The sequence below is a fragment of the Ranitomeya imitator genome, chromosome 2 (assembly GCF_032444005.1).
Source record: "Ranitomeya imitator isolate aRanImi1 chromosome 2, aRanImi1.pri, whole genome shotgun sequence".
In the NCBI taxonomy this organism is placed as follows: domain Eukaryota; kingdom Metazoa; phylum Chordata; class Amphibia; order Anura; family Dendrobatidae; genus Ranitomeya; species Ranitomeya imitator.
The window spans coordinates 791,621,927-791,637,422 of NC_091283.1; positions in this window are offsets into that span (position 1 = coordinate 791,621,927).

A 15,496-nucleotide genomic window follows, 5' to 3' on the forward strand; every position below is an offset into this window, starting at 1 on the left:
TGCTCACGTAGCACATCAGTGTGGCACACGTGCGGCAGCAGTGTGCCGACAGAGGACTACACGGACCGTGCAGGAGACAGCGCTACAGTTAAGCGCTGTCCCCTGCGTGCGGTGCTGAAGCCAGTATTCATCCCTTCTTCCCAGCAGCATTCGCTGGAGAGAAGGATTGAAAATTCTTTTTTTTTTCTTTTCCCTTTTAAAATAAAGTTTGTGCGTCCCCTCCTGCCTCCCCCCCCCAAGGTGCTGCTGGAAAGAAGGAATGAATTCCGGCTTCTGCACCACACGCGGGGGGGGACAGCGCTTACTGTAGCGCTGTCTCTCCTGTGGGCGGTACGTTCACACGGAGGAGAGTGCACACTGTTCTCCGTGTGCACGTGTGCGGAACGCTTTGCGGACCATGCTGCCAGCGAAAAACGGACATGTCTCCATGTTTTCAACACGGACACACGGTCCGTGAAAACACGGAGACATGTGCATAGACCCATTCATTTGAATGGGTCTACGTGTGTCAGTGTCTCCGGTACGTGAGAAAACTGTCAGTACACGTACCGGAGCCACTGACATGTGAAAGAGGCCTAATAGGGTATGTAAAGAGATGGACATGCTGCCCACGTTCCCTCTAAAGAAACAAGTGCATTGTTGCAAGGTGAAATATGATGCATAATGTGAATTGTGATGTGCATTAAAGGTGTTAGTAATTTTGATAATGTGTGTAGTTTGATAGTAAGGGTATGTGCACACGTCAGGATTTCTTGCAGAAATTTCCGGACAAAAACTGGACATTTCTGCCAGAAATCCGCATGCGTTTTTTGCGCGTTTTTTTGCGCGTTTTTTCGTGTGTTTTTTTGTGTTTTTTCCCAATGCATAGAATAGCGGGAAAAACATGAAAAATCTGCAAAATTAATGAACATGCTGCTTTTTTTACCGCAATGCGTTTTTTTTTGCGGAAAAAAACGCATCATGTGCACAAAAATTGCAGAATGCATTCTAAATGATAGGATGCATATGTATGCATTTTTATAGTGTTTTTATCACGAAAAAATGCGAAAAAACCTGAATGAGTGCACATACCCTAAGGATAGTGAGAGTTATTGTTTGAGACTAACCCAGAGTGGGAGAGGCTAAGTTGATCGGAAAGTGATAATTTCCTAGTAGTGAGTCAGATAGGGCCTGGACTGCATAGAAAGAGGACCTTAGCTCCTATGTGAGCAGTACAGCATTCTGGGGTGTACCTAAAGTGAAAGGAGACAGAAGAAATAAGCGAGATCAGGAGCAGAAGTCACTAACAGACAGAGTGATTTACCAGAGACGGATCCTGGAAGAGGATGCCTAGCAGAATGTTCCAGAGTTTATATCTCTTGAAGGTAAGAGGCCTAGACAGGACTGAGTAATTTAGACTAGTGAGGTCTAAGCACTGGATGTTTGGGTCCGGCGGGTTAGGCAAAACATTTTTAAAAAGTTTGGTTCGGGTACCAGAACAGTACCCGAACCCGAACCCCATTCAAATGAATGGGGGGCCCAAACATCCGTTGTTTGCCATGCTGTCTTCTTTATGGCAGCGCGGCAATCACTGCCTCTGAGCATAGTAAGATTATTACCGGTGGTCAGAGAACTGCAGTTCCCATACTTTTTTTTTACAGGAGACCAGGGCTTTAATGGAATAGGTGTTAGGAGAGTATAACTGTGTTTGTTATTTTTAAATAAATTTGTAAAACGATATGTATTCTTATTTCAAATAAAGGACTTTATTCTGGGAGTTTTTTTTATTGACAATATGACTATGGGGGTTAGTAATGGATAAGCATCTTATAGACACATCTACATTACTAACTGCTAGGCTTGATGTCTCTTAAAAATACAAATGTGACAATAATCCCACAAAAATGAACCCCACTTGCCACCGCCACAGGGCAAGTGGGAAGAGCCAGGCAAAGCTCCAGAATTGATGCATCTAATAGATGTGCCTTCCCTTGGGCAGCTGAAGGCTGCAATTTTTAGGCTGGGGGGCAATATCCATGGCCCCTTACCAGCCTGAAAATACCAGCCCCTAGCTGTCTGCTTTAGCTTGGCTGGTTGTCAAAGTTTGGAGGACCCTAAGCCATTTAAAAAAATATATATTTATTTAAATAATTTTAAAAGACAGCACCTCTATTCTTGATAACCAGACATGATAAAGTTGACAGCTGAAGGTTGCAGCCCACAGCTGTCAGTTTTGCATTTTTTTAAATTTATTTATAGCGCCGGCGCCAGCTGATGATTATTCCCATCAGCTGCACCTGCTCTCGCTGTTATTAGCGGCAGCAGGCGTAGGCTGATGGGAATAGTACTCTCTCATCAGCCTACGCCTCTGTGACTGGAGAAGTCCTGGAGAAGTCCGTGTTCGGAGTCCGTGCCGAACAGTGGGGGTTTGGGATGGACGACGAACTTTACTATTCGTGTTTGCCCATCACTACGTAAAATGTCTCAAGCAAGAATTCTAGAGCACTAGCATTAAAGGAGATAAGAATCTACCATTCTGGCAATCTAGGGGGAAATAGGACACAGAACTATGGGTTGAGTAAATGACTCTTGCTAAATAAGACTATAGATTCAAGCTGGGTTGTGGTGAAGTACTGAGAAGCAGTGGAAACAGAGGACAAGTAGAGAGAGTAAAGAGGAAAGGTGAAGATAGAGATCAATTCAGAAAGAAGGAAGGAAACTGTGTGGAAATTGCTTTGAGTTGTAAGGGAAATGTTCATAAGACTGTGTACTGCTATGTCCTGTACATAATCCCTACCAAGTTTCCGTTAAGTAAAAAGTTTATTTTTTGACTGGTGGTCACCCTCATTGAACTGTCCAACATCTGGTCCTGGCAAACCAATGTCATTGGTTACATGCGGCCTGCACAGACGTAGCGCCATCGCAGCACAAGTCCAGACACCCAGCCAGGACCCCCACTTTCATGTGTACTTCGCCCACTGTTACCGTCCCGCACTACGTTACAGGTACACTCCCAAAATGTCCTTATTATTGTTAAACAAGCTAAAAAAGAAAGGAAGAGAGAACTTTATAGGGTATACAAAGAACACTGGGATAACATAGAGCATCCCTTGCTCACCTGGACTAAAGAGCTTGCTGCTGTAAATCTTACATGAAGATGATTATCAGCATTCGGAAGAAGCTTGAAAATGGCTCTGCATAAGAGCTAACTCGGACTAATGTTATTCTATGGTGACATGCACACTTCCGTTTTTTTCTTGGACCGCTTCTGTTTGATATTTGGATCCCACTTGGCCAGGCAAGTTTAGTACAGTGCGATTTTCACAGACTAACAGAATGGAGAAGATGGAGAATTTTTTTTTCCATCTTCTCCACATCCGAGAAAATCAGATCACACTGCGATCAAACTGTAATCAAAGTGTGATCAGGGTGTGATTAGCATAAGCCGCCCTATTTTCTTAGATTAGAGAAAATACGGTTGTTGACCCTAGCGTTCCACCTGATTATTTGTTGGAGTGCTGCTATAGTTTTTAAGGACTTTAGTTAACCCTACAGATGCCTGCATCCATCCATTTTGAATTTACCTTGCTGCTTCCCTACGTTCCTATTTTTGACAGAACAATTAATTAGATATCTTACCTGTATTGCACAGCCCTGAAATAAAAGAAAAGCTCTCCAGTGATGGTGCTGTATATAAAAAGTTACAAAGAATAAAGTGGATGACATTATTTATACTCAGAATTGCTGCTCACCAACTTATTTAGTTAAATATGAATAGCAATTTTTATGCTTCAAAGTGTAAACGCATTTATGGGATGAACCAGCCTCTTACATTAGTTTGTTATATTGATCTGATAGATGGGAGTAGAAAATCCTAAAAATGTTTCAAAGCAAAGTTCCTGCATTTGTAAGAGGTTGGGGCTGTTACGGATAGTAAGGAACATGCTGTCACTTTAAGAGACTGCACCCCCTTGTCTGGCATGATGGAATGTTCTGCTTCTGCCCTGCAATAGACTGTGTGAATGAACTGGACTGAGCAGAGGGTGGAGGTGGAGCCTGGACAGCGTGTGAGAATGGAAGCTGCTGCAGAGAGAACTTTGTGCTGTTTGCTGCAACAGAGGACCCATAGCCTGGGACAGAGTGGACTTGTGAAATTTGACAGACATTTCCGGGTGCAGCAAGAGTGGCTGTCGTGTGTGAGTTTGAGAAGCCACGAAGATACCGAGAAAGGGATTTACAGTTTCCAGGAGCACCTCCAGGACCCCGAAGCAAGGAGAAAACCACATTTCACAGAGCTGGTAGAAAGCCGTGCGCACCACCGTACTAGACTGTTAGGGGCCCCCCGGGGACAAGATCTGAGTCTCCAACATCACCATGAGTTTGTTCCTGTTTTGTGCACATGTCAGGGCCTAGTGTAGGCTTCAATAGTCAGAACACAGCAGCCGTGAGGCCTGCTTAGTAAAGGCCAAGGAGGCTATACGTAGAGTAGCATCATTCTTTGTTTATTGTTTGCATTTACTTGTGTGAAATATATTGAGTCTGTAACAGTTGGAGCTTTACGGACAAGCTAAAGAATATAACTCTTGTAAATTATCTTTTGCCATTGCATACCCCTGTTTGCATCTTCCCCATCCACTTCATTCCTTGCCTTCCAATAAATCTACCCTTTGTTGTTTGCACCTCATCTTGTGTACGGTAGTCTCCCTGCACGCCAGACAAGGGGGTGCAGTCTCTTACAGTGACAGCGTGTTCCTTACTGTCCATAACAGCACCACCCTCTTACACATTCAGCACTGAGAATAACCTGAGATTAAAGTGGTTGTCTACTAATGTACACCCCTTTTTAAATGTTAAAGTGCCCCAGATAAAGTAAAAAAATAGACTGCGGTAATTTAGAATTAGGGATAATCATTTTAATTTCAGTACATTTATAACTGACCATTGTTGAATGTTGTATCTTCCCATATGTGAGCACTAAATGTAATCATTAATATTAACAGACCACACTCTGACTATCCCATATGTAAATCTGTTACTCTGAAATGATTACCCATTATTGATACAATCTCAGCTTTGATGGGACAGATTGAAATGAACATAATGAAGGTCGTTACTTAATGTTCTGGAACCGGCCATGATTTGCTGCTGTAGCAAATTTTAATGAGGCACGTAAGGAATTGCGGAGCCCATACTGTATAATTACATTTAGTAGTTTTTTTCCTGGTTGAAATGACATGTTTGATTTTGTTAGATTTTTGCTTATTTGATAAATTCTAATTTTGCATTTACCAGCAATGTTTATTTTTCCAAAATGAAGTCATTACAATGTCTTCATTTATAAATTGTAAGAGAATGCTATTGTATGCCTCATCTTACATTAGCTATAAATGGTTAGCTTTAGGGCATTGTGAAAAAAAAATGATAAAAAAATGTAATAAATCCATATATCTGCAGTGTATAAATAGCAATGAAGCTGTAAAAATGAATGACAGTCATAGTGTTATAGATATGTGATCCTTGCATGTGTCTTTTGTAATCTTAAAATGATCCATCCATAATTTGCTTTCTCAAATTATTTGAATAAAACTTTATTTTTCTTAAAGGGAACCTGTCACATCCATGGAATTCATCTGCAGGTTAATAGCTTTCTGAAGTTGTGTGGCCACCGCACTGAAAGCCTGGCTATCAGGAGGAAATTAACTTAATTTCTCCCAGCAGACTCCTGCTTTCAGTTATAGCCTGCCTTCAGTCACTGCTCAGTACATAGGGAGCGGTGGCTGTAACTGCACCTCGTCACTGACTAACAGTCGGCTCAGCAGTACATCAGTGCAGAGCTGCCTGTAAGTCAGTGCTGGAGTGCGGTTACAGCTGGCTCTCACTGCTTACTGAAGGGTAGCTGAAGTCATGCCGGCTGCACCCCTATGACTGAAAGCCAAAGGCTGCTATGAGGAATAAAGTTCATTGCCTCCCGGTAGCAGGGCTTTCAGTCCAGCAGCCAGGCAGCTTTGGAACACTATTAACCTGCAGATTAACCCAATATCACGTTAATAGCATTTTGGGAAGTGATAGGTTACCTTGAAAGTGTACCTATCTTTTTAAGTGGCTTTTATAATATGCTAATGTGTGTGTATATGAGGAATAACAACTTTTCAGGCAAATAAATGGCTTGTCTTGTCCATTTTTCATTAGTTTTCCACCCTGTAGACCCTATCTATAATTTTCTGCTTTCTCTGAGCTAGTAGGCATCTCCCCTTTACAGCCCACACTAACATAAGGGATTCCACCTAACCATTAGACATTAGAGAATTTATTAGAGTGAGATTTACAAAATCTGCATTCGCCAAATTTGTGATTTTTTTGTAATTTGATTCCTGTGCTGATTCAGCAAAAAGAACCAATAACTGAAAGCGCAAGAAAAGTGAGCTTTACTCAGTGGCTCAGTGGTTAGCACTGCAGCCTTGCAATGCTGTGGCTCCTGGGTTCAAATCTCACCAAGGACAACAGCTGTAAGGAGTTTGTATGGTCTCCCCATCTTTGCGTAGGTTTCCTCAGGCCGGCCTCACACTAGCGAGTTTTACGGACGTATGAGAGGTGCAGAAAATACGGATTGCATACGGTACAATGATTCTATATGGTCCAGCTCATATCTGCCGTATTTTACTGATCCTTATTATACGGTCTTCTACGGCCGTAGAAAATCGCAGCATGCTGCGTTTGTCACCGTATTGCGCAAAAAAATCACCAATGAAAGTCTATGGGGGCGAGAAAATTACGGATTACACACGGACCAGCAGTGTGACTTGCGAGAAATACGCAGCGGTGTTCTATAGAAAAGCCAGCAATTCAGTGCGGTGTACAGTAAAATCACACTGACAGAGTTAGAATAGAATAGCTAAGATAAATGTCTACGCATAGTAAAGGGATATATATATATATATGTCAGTGAGACACATATATGTATATATATTATTACTTCATACAGCGCTAGATAGCTTTAAAACCGGTAATTCAATTGCCGGCTTTTCCTATCTCCTTCACAAACCTGACATAATATGAGACATGGTTTACATACAGTAAACAATCTCATATCCCTTTTTTTTGCATATTCCACACTACTAATGTTAGTAGTGTGTATGTGCAAAATTTGGGCGCTCTAGCTATTAAATTAAAGGGTTAAATCGCGGAAAAAATTGGCGTGGGCTCCCGCGCAATTTTCTCCACCAGAGTGGTAAAGCCAGTGACTGAGGGCAGATATTAGTAGCCTGGAGCGGGTCCATGGTTATTGCCCTTCCCCCCCGGCTAAAAACACCTGCCCCCAGCCACCCCAGAAAAGGCACATCTGGAAGATGCGCCTATTCTGGCACTTGGCCACTCTCTTCCCATTCCCATGTAGCAGTGGGATATGGGGTAATGAAGGGTTAATGCCACCTTGCTATTGTAAGGTGACATTAAGCCAGATTAATAATGGAGAGGCGTCAATTATGACATTATTACAAAGTATTTTAATGAAATAAATACACAGGATGTTGTAATATTTTATTATACTGGTAATCCACCTGCAGACCCTTGTCACCTGAAACAAATGTAAACAAAACAAACAACAATATTCCATACCTTCCGACGATCAGTCTTGTCCCACGCTGTAAATCCATCTGAAAGGGTTAACTAATTTTACAAGCAGAACTTGTAGAACTTGTACAAGCAGATGCTAATGCATCCGCCCCTGCCTGTAAAAACCCAGCGAATGAATGGAATGTAGGTGAATGACCTGTAGTTACCTCGAGTTGCGGTGATGCGCCCTCTGCTGGATGTCCTCATATGAACTCGAGCCTGGGAACTTTTCAGAATATTTTCCCATATAGCTAGCCAATTTTTTCCGCCATTTAACCCTTTAATTTAATAGCTAGAACGGCCAAATTTTGCATATACACACTACTAACATTAGTAGTGTGGAATATGCAAAAAAAAATGGGGATATGAGAAGGTTTACTGTATGTAAACCATGTCTCATATCATGTCGGGTTTAGGAAGGAGATAGCAAAAGCCGGTAATTGAATTACCGGCTTTTAAGCTATCTAGCGCTGTACGAAGTAATAATATATATACATATATGTATCTACTGACACATACTGTATATACAGTGCCTACAAATATTATTCAACCCCCTGCAGATTTAGCAGGTTTAATAAGATGAAAATAAGTTAGAGCCTTCAAACTTCAAACAAGAGCAGGATTTATTAACAGATGCATAAATCTTACAAACCAAAAAGTTTTGTTGCTCAGTTAAATTTTTTATAAATTTTAAACATAAAAGTGTGGGTCAATTATTATTCAACCCCTAGGTTTAATATTTTGTGGAATAACCTCTGTTTGCAATTACAGCTAATAATCGTCTTTTATAAGACCTGATCAGGCCGGCACAGGTCTCTGGAGTTATCTTGGCCCACTCCTTCATGCAGATCTTCTCCAAGTTATCTAGGTTCTTTGGGTGTCTCATGTAGACTTTAATCTTGAGCTCCTTCCACAAGTTTTCAATTGGGTTAAGGTCAGGAGACTGACTAGGCCACTGCAACACCTTGATTTTTTGCTTCTTGAACCAGGCCTTGGTTTTCTTGGCTGTGTGCTTTGGGTCGTTGTCTTGTTGGAAGATGAAATGACGACCCATCTTAAGATCCTTGATGGAGGAGCGGAGGTTCTTGGCCAAAATCTCCAGGTAGGCCGTGCTATCCATCTTCCCATGGATGCGGACCAGATGGCCAGGCCCCTTGGCTGAGAAACAGCCCCACAGCATGATGCTGCCACCACCATGCTTGACTGTAGGGATGGTATTCTCGGGGTCGTATGCAGTGCCATCCAGTCTCCAAACGTCACGTGTGTGGTTGGCACCAAAGATCTCGATCTTGGTCTCATCAGACCAGAGAACCTTGAACCAGTCAGTCTCAGAGTCCTCCAAGTGATCATGAGCAAACTGTAGACGAGCCTTGACATGACGCTTTGAAAGTAAAGGTACCTTACGGGCTCGTCTAGAACGGAGACCATTGCGGTGGAGTACGTTACTTATGGTATTGACTGAAACCAATGTCCCCACTGCCATGAGATCTTCCCGGAGCTCCTTCCTTGTTGTCCTTGGGTTAGCCTTGACTCTTCGGACAAGCCTGGCCTCGGCACGGGAGGAAACTTTCAAAGGCTGTCCAGGCCGTGGAAGGCTAACAGTAGTTCCATAAGCCTTCCACTTCCGGATGATGCTCCCAACAGTGGAGACAGGTAGGCCCCACTTCTTGGAAAGGGTTTTGTACCCCTTGCCAGCCTTGTGACCCTCCACGATCTTGTCTCTGATGGCCTTGGAATGCTCCTTTGTCTTTCCCATGTTGACCATGTATGAGTGCTGTTCACAAGTTTGCGGAGGGTCTTAAATAGTCAGAAAAGGCTGGAAAAAGAGATAATTAATCCAAACATGTGAAGCTCATTGTTCTTTGTGCCTGAACTACTTCTTAATACTTTAGGGGAACCAAACAGAATTCTGGTGGGTTGAGGGGTTGAATAATAAATGACCCTCTTGAAAAGACTTTTCAGAATTTTTTAAAAAAATAAACAAAGAAATAACATTCTTTTTTGCTGCAGTGCATTTCACACTTCCAGACTGATCTACAGTCCAAATGTCACAATGCCAAGTTAATTCTAAATGTGTAAACCTGCTAAATCTGCAGGGGGTTGAATACTACTTGTAGGCACTGTATATGTATATAGAGACAGTATATATGTTTTTTTTTTTTTTACAAGTTTTGCAAGCCTGCGAGAAAAACACGCAGTACGGATGCCATACGGATTACATACGGAGGATGCCATGTGCAAAATACGCTGATACACCCTGCCTACGGAGGAGCTACGGACCACTATTTTGGGGACTTTTCAGCGTATTACGGCCGTAATATACGGACCGTATTGTCTTACGCTGAGTGTGACGCCGGCCTTAGATGTCAGGGCAATCTAATAGACGCTGTTATGTGCCTGAAAAGGTTTGGGTGGGGGGAAGGCGTGGCTTTTGACATTCAGTTACATTCATCGAACCGTTCGGTGAACATTGAAATGTTCACCGTACCGAACTGAACGTCAAAAGGTTCTCTCATCTCTACTAATGAGTCCGTAATCGCATGAATATACATGGTGCAGAATCTACTTATTCATGTGCATTCATTTGGCAAGAAGGGGTTAAAACTAGAATTTGGTGTGCATTGTTTACATTTATGATATTGGGGAGCATTATTATGACTTCATGGGTCAACCCCTTTAAAAAAGTAAAATGTATAAGCTTCAATAATTGCCCTGTGTGAACCAGTGCAAGCCTAAGAATTTAGCAAAATTAAAGTAAAAAATATCACTATCTACTTTTCGAACTCAGAATGGTGAATTAATCGTGTGAAACAAGTAGCTCCAAAGCTCTACATGGAAAACATTGTGCAGTTTAATCAGTAATAGCTTTAATCTAGAGGTCACATCGGAAAATTCTTTCTCCATGCACTGTAGGCCTCCAGCAGTTATAAAGATTAACACAACATTTATTCACTGCGTTTATTTCTTGTAAGGAATCTAATTAGCAGAAGGTTTGGGAATCAGCATTAATCTGACCACTCATGTGACCCAGCGGTATTGTACATTTTCCCTTACAAACACTTTTGGAATGAAACTTATATTAAAGGTATAAAGTGGGGTGTTAAAAGCCATGAATGCCATAATTTTTTTTAAATACATATGAAACTTTTTATAGAATTTCATTAATTTGGGAGAAAAATTGCCCGTTATATTTGTTTTTTCATTAGTATCTTAAGCACAATCTTTACATTCCTTTACCTTTAATTATTGAAGTTAACTGCTTTACCGTTCTAAAATAAATTTACATTTTATAGTGTTTATTAGAAAAAACCTATGAGGTTGTTTTTTTTAACTGCCTAAAATTTTTAGGTCCTTTTTTCTGTTTTCTACTGCTTTTAAGTTGTTTTTTTTAATGGTTTATACTAGTGATGAATGATTCTGCCGAATTTCAAATTGAGCATTTCTCTCTAATTTGGCTTCTAATTTATTTGATGTGAACTGAATGTATCTCATCTCTTATAGTCTTCATGTCAGATGCCGCTCTCCTCTGTGTCTTGCTTCAGTTTGTGTCTGCGCTTCCTGCATTAATTAAGACTTGGGTAACACATGTAATCAAACATAGTTACATAGTTACATAGGTTGAAAAAAGACCTAGGTCCACCAAGTTTAACCTTTCTCCACCAATTGTACATTTTGTCAGTAAATTAACTATAACCCACAATGTTATGTGTGTTGAGAAAATCATCTAGCCCTTTTCTAAAAGCTGTTATAGTGCCTGCCATTACCACCTCCTGTGGTCGGCATTCCACATTCTGACTGCTCTAACTGTAAAGAACCCTTTCCTATTTAGCTGCCAGAATCGCCTTTCTTCCACTTGTAATGAGAGCCCTCTGGTCCTTAGTATGGTCTTTAGAAGGAATAAGTCATATACCTGCCTTTTGTATTGACAGCATAGACTGTATTTATATATGTAAATTAAATCTCCTCTGAGGCATCTTTTTCCTAAGCTAAACAAACCCAACTTTTCCAATCTTTTATCATATGAGAGGTCTTCCATCCCTTGTAATAATCAAGTTGCCCACCTTTTAACTGACTATAACATTTGAATATCCTTTTTAAAATTTGGAGCCCAAAACCGGATTCCATATTCTAGATGTGACCTCACCAGTAATTTATAGAGGGGTAACAATATGTTGGGATTGCGGGATTTTATCTATCTTTTTATATATCCTAAAATCTTGTTTGCTTTTGCAGCTGCTGCTTGACATTGAGTATTGCTGCTCAGCTTACTTGTAATGAGAATACCCAAGTCCTTCTCCTGTTATGTAGTCCTGAGTATGCTCCTATTTAATGTATATCCAGCTATAGGATTACTGTCCCAGGTGCATTACGCTACATTTATCTACAATAAATCTCATTTGCCAAGTGTTTGTCCTTTCAGACATCTTATTCAGATCATTTTTCAATATTGTACTGTTAAGGTCAGATTTTAATATCCAACATAGTTTGGTGTCGTCAGCAAAGACTGACACTATACTTTCAATCACATCCAATGGTCATTAATAAAGAGGTTGAATGGAATCGGTCCTACTACAGATCCCTGTGGTCCCCACTACTGACTATATCCCATTTAGAAAATGTACCATTTATTACAACTCTTTGTTTCCTGTCATTTAGCCAATTCCTTATCCATCTGCACATAGTTTCCCTCAGTCCTCCATTCTGCAGCTTTAGTATAAGGCTGTTATGTGGTACAGTAGCAAATGCCTTTGCAAAGTCCTGATAAATCACATCAGCTGCATTACCTACATTCAGATTTTCACTCACTTCCTCATAGAAACTCAACATGTTGGTTAGACATGACTTATCTTTCATGGATCTGTGCTGTTTTTCATTTATTATATTATTATATTATTTTTTGCAATATATCTACAGATCATCTCTTAAGATGCCCTAAAAAAATTAGCATACTACTGATGGCAGACTTACCGGATGGTAGTTACATGGATTCACCTTCTTACCTTTCTTAAATATCGGTACCACATCAGCCATCCTCCAATCCTGTGGCACCTCATGTGTTATAAGAATATGAGATACAGCGATCTGTCTATTACTGAGCTCAATTCCCTCAGTATCTGTGGATGAATGCCTTTTGGGCTAGGGGATTTGTCAATGTTTAATATGCTTAGATGCAGATTGTGAAGACACTTGTGGTCAATGGGTGCTCTAGTCCGCTAGCCCGAAGCTGCATGGACCAGGGCTCATCTCACCCAACGCCTGTTCTCCTTTAACCATGGGCATAATACTACTTAGACAGTACAAGCTGTTGGTAAAACAGTGTGGCAATATTTTATTGAACCACAAAATAGGCAAATAACACATAGACCGGTCCCAGCAAAATACCCAGGATGGTGCAAAATTACAGACTCTCACCCTTCCGCCAACTCACCAGATTAAGATTAATATAGCTGTGACTTCCAGGGCTCACTACCCCCACCTGTGGCAAGCACAGAGAGGAGGTAATGACAAGCTTAGGAAGCTGACAGTCAATTGAGGTACAAGGCCAAGTGAGGGAGGGTCACAACCTGGCAAATCCAAACATCTCCATGGAGCCAGGTGTCCGATGAGTCCCAATCCTTGCTTTCCCAAATGTATCCATGGGGCTCAGGTGACTGGTGGGTCCAAATCCAAGCTTCCTCAAATGTATCTATAGGTTCAGTGATGGTCAATGGAGTAGATCTGTAACAGAAAGGCCACAGGCCACCATTGCTCTGAACTGTAAAGGGCAACCAAAAGGTTGAAAAACAAAAACTCATACTCACCTTTGCATTCACCTCTCCGACCCCTCAACTCCTCACCGTCACTCATTCAGCTCTCGTCACATCTTCTGATCCCTGCGCCTTTTACAGTGAACTGGGACTTCCAGCTCTGATCACATGTTTAAGACGAGGACTAAAAAAATGTATATATATACATACAGTGCCTTGCGAAAGTATTCGGCCCCATAGAACTTTTCAACCTTTTCCCACATATCATACTTCAATCATAAAGATACCAAATGTAAATTTTTGGTGAAGAATCAACAACAAGTGGAACACAATTGTGAAGTTGAACGAAATTTATTGGTTATTTTAAATTTTTGTGGAAATTCAAAAACTGAAAAGTGCAATATTATTCGGCCCTTTTATTTTCAGGGCAGCAAACTCACTCCAGAAGTTCATTGTGGATCTCTGAATGATCCAATGTTGTCCTCAATGCCTAATGATGATAAATATAATCCACGTGTGTGTGATCAAGTCTCCGTATAAATGCACCTGCTCTGTGATAGACTCAGGGTTCTGTTTGAAGCACAGAGAGCATCATGAAGACCAAGGAACACAACAGGCAGGTCCGTGATACTGTTGTGGAGAAGTTTAAAGCCGGATTTGGATACAAAATGATTTCCAAAACTTTAAACATCCCAATGGAGCCAAATACAGGACCCTTCTTGAAGAAAACCTGTTGGAGTCTGCAAAAGACCTGAGACTGGGATGGAGATTTGTCTTCCAACAAGACAATGATCCCAAACATAAAGCAAAATCTACAATGGAATGGTTCACAAATAATCGTTTCCAGGTGTTGGAAATGGAATGGCCAAGTCAAAGTCCAGACCTTAATCCAATCGAGAATCTGTGGAAAGAGCTGAAAACTGCTGTTCCCAAACGATTTCCATCAAACCTCACTGAGCTCGAGCTCTTTGCCAAAGAAGAATGGGCAAGAATTTTAGTCTCTCGATGTACAAAACTGATAGAGACAAACCCCAAGCGACTTGCAGCTGTAATCGCAGCAAAAGGCGGCGCAACAAAGAATTAAAGGGGCCGAATAATATTGCACGCCCCACTTTTCAGTTTTTGAATTTCCACAAAAATTTAAAATAACCAATAAATTTCGTTCAACTTGACAATTGTATTCCACTTGTTGATTCTTCACCAAAAAATTAAATTTGGTATCGTTATGTTTGAAGCATGATATGTGAGAAAAGGTTGAAAAGTTACAGGGAGCTGAATACTTTCGCAAGGCACTGTAAATTGGTTTGGTTCTCAAAACCACGCTTATTTAAAAACAAAATTGAAAGTAGGATTGTATGAACAATAGGAGGAATGTTGAAAAACTCTGAAACACAGCATTTCCTTCTAAAAGGAACACAACACAAAAAACACATTTGGCCCTAAAAAATAAATATCCCAATTATTTTCTCCTTCTTTCCATTGAATTGATTTTCAATCATTTTGCAATTAAAACTGAAAAAAATTAGAATTTCTGTGTTTCGTGAGAGTTGCTTAGCTGAACCACACCTTTATCAAAACCACATAGATCTGTAGGAGATTTTTCCAAGATAAAAAAAAAACTGCAAACTGACATAAGTGTGGACATGTTTACCTCTTGTTTATTTTTTATATTTATTTCTAAACTTGCTATACCTGTAATGGGAACATGTCAGCAGGATTGTGCACAGTAACCTACAGACCGTGTCAGGTCGGCGCCGATATACTGATTAAAATAAGTCGGTGAGGCTTGCACTGCAGCATGAATGCATCTATAATGTGTACTTAATTATTTTATTCGATAGTATGCATAAATTCATAAAAAAAAAAAATCAGTCTGAAAATTGCACCGCCGCGCCTGTGCAGTTGCATCTATCTGTAATCCGATAGCTGCTACTGCGCAGGCGACGGTGGCGCGATCTTGATAGAGAAAAACAAATTGCTTTCTCCAAGATAGCGCCGCCGGTGCCTGTGCAGTATCATCTATCAGACCGATAGATCTCAATTACTTTGTTTCTCATTTGTTCCAGAATTTCTTTGGATCGTGGTATGTTGTCTAGCTTTTTGAGCATCTTTTGGTCTACTTCACTTTGTCAGGCAGGTCCTATTCATCAAATTCCACC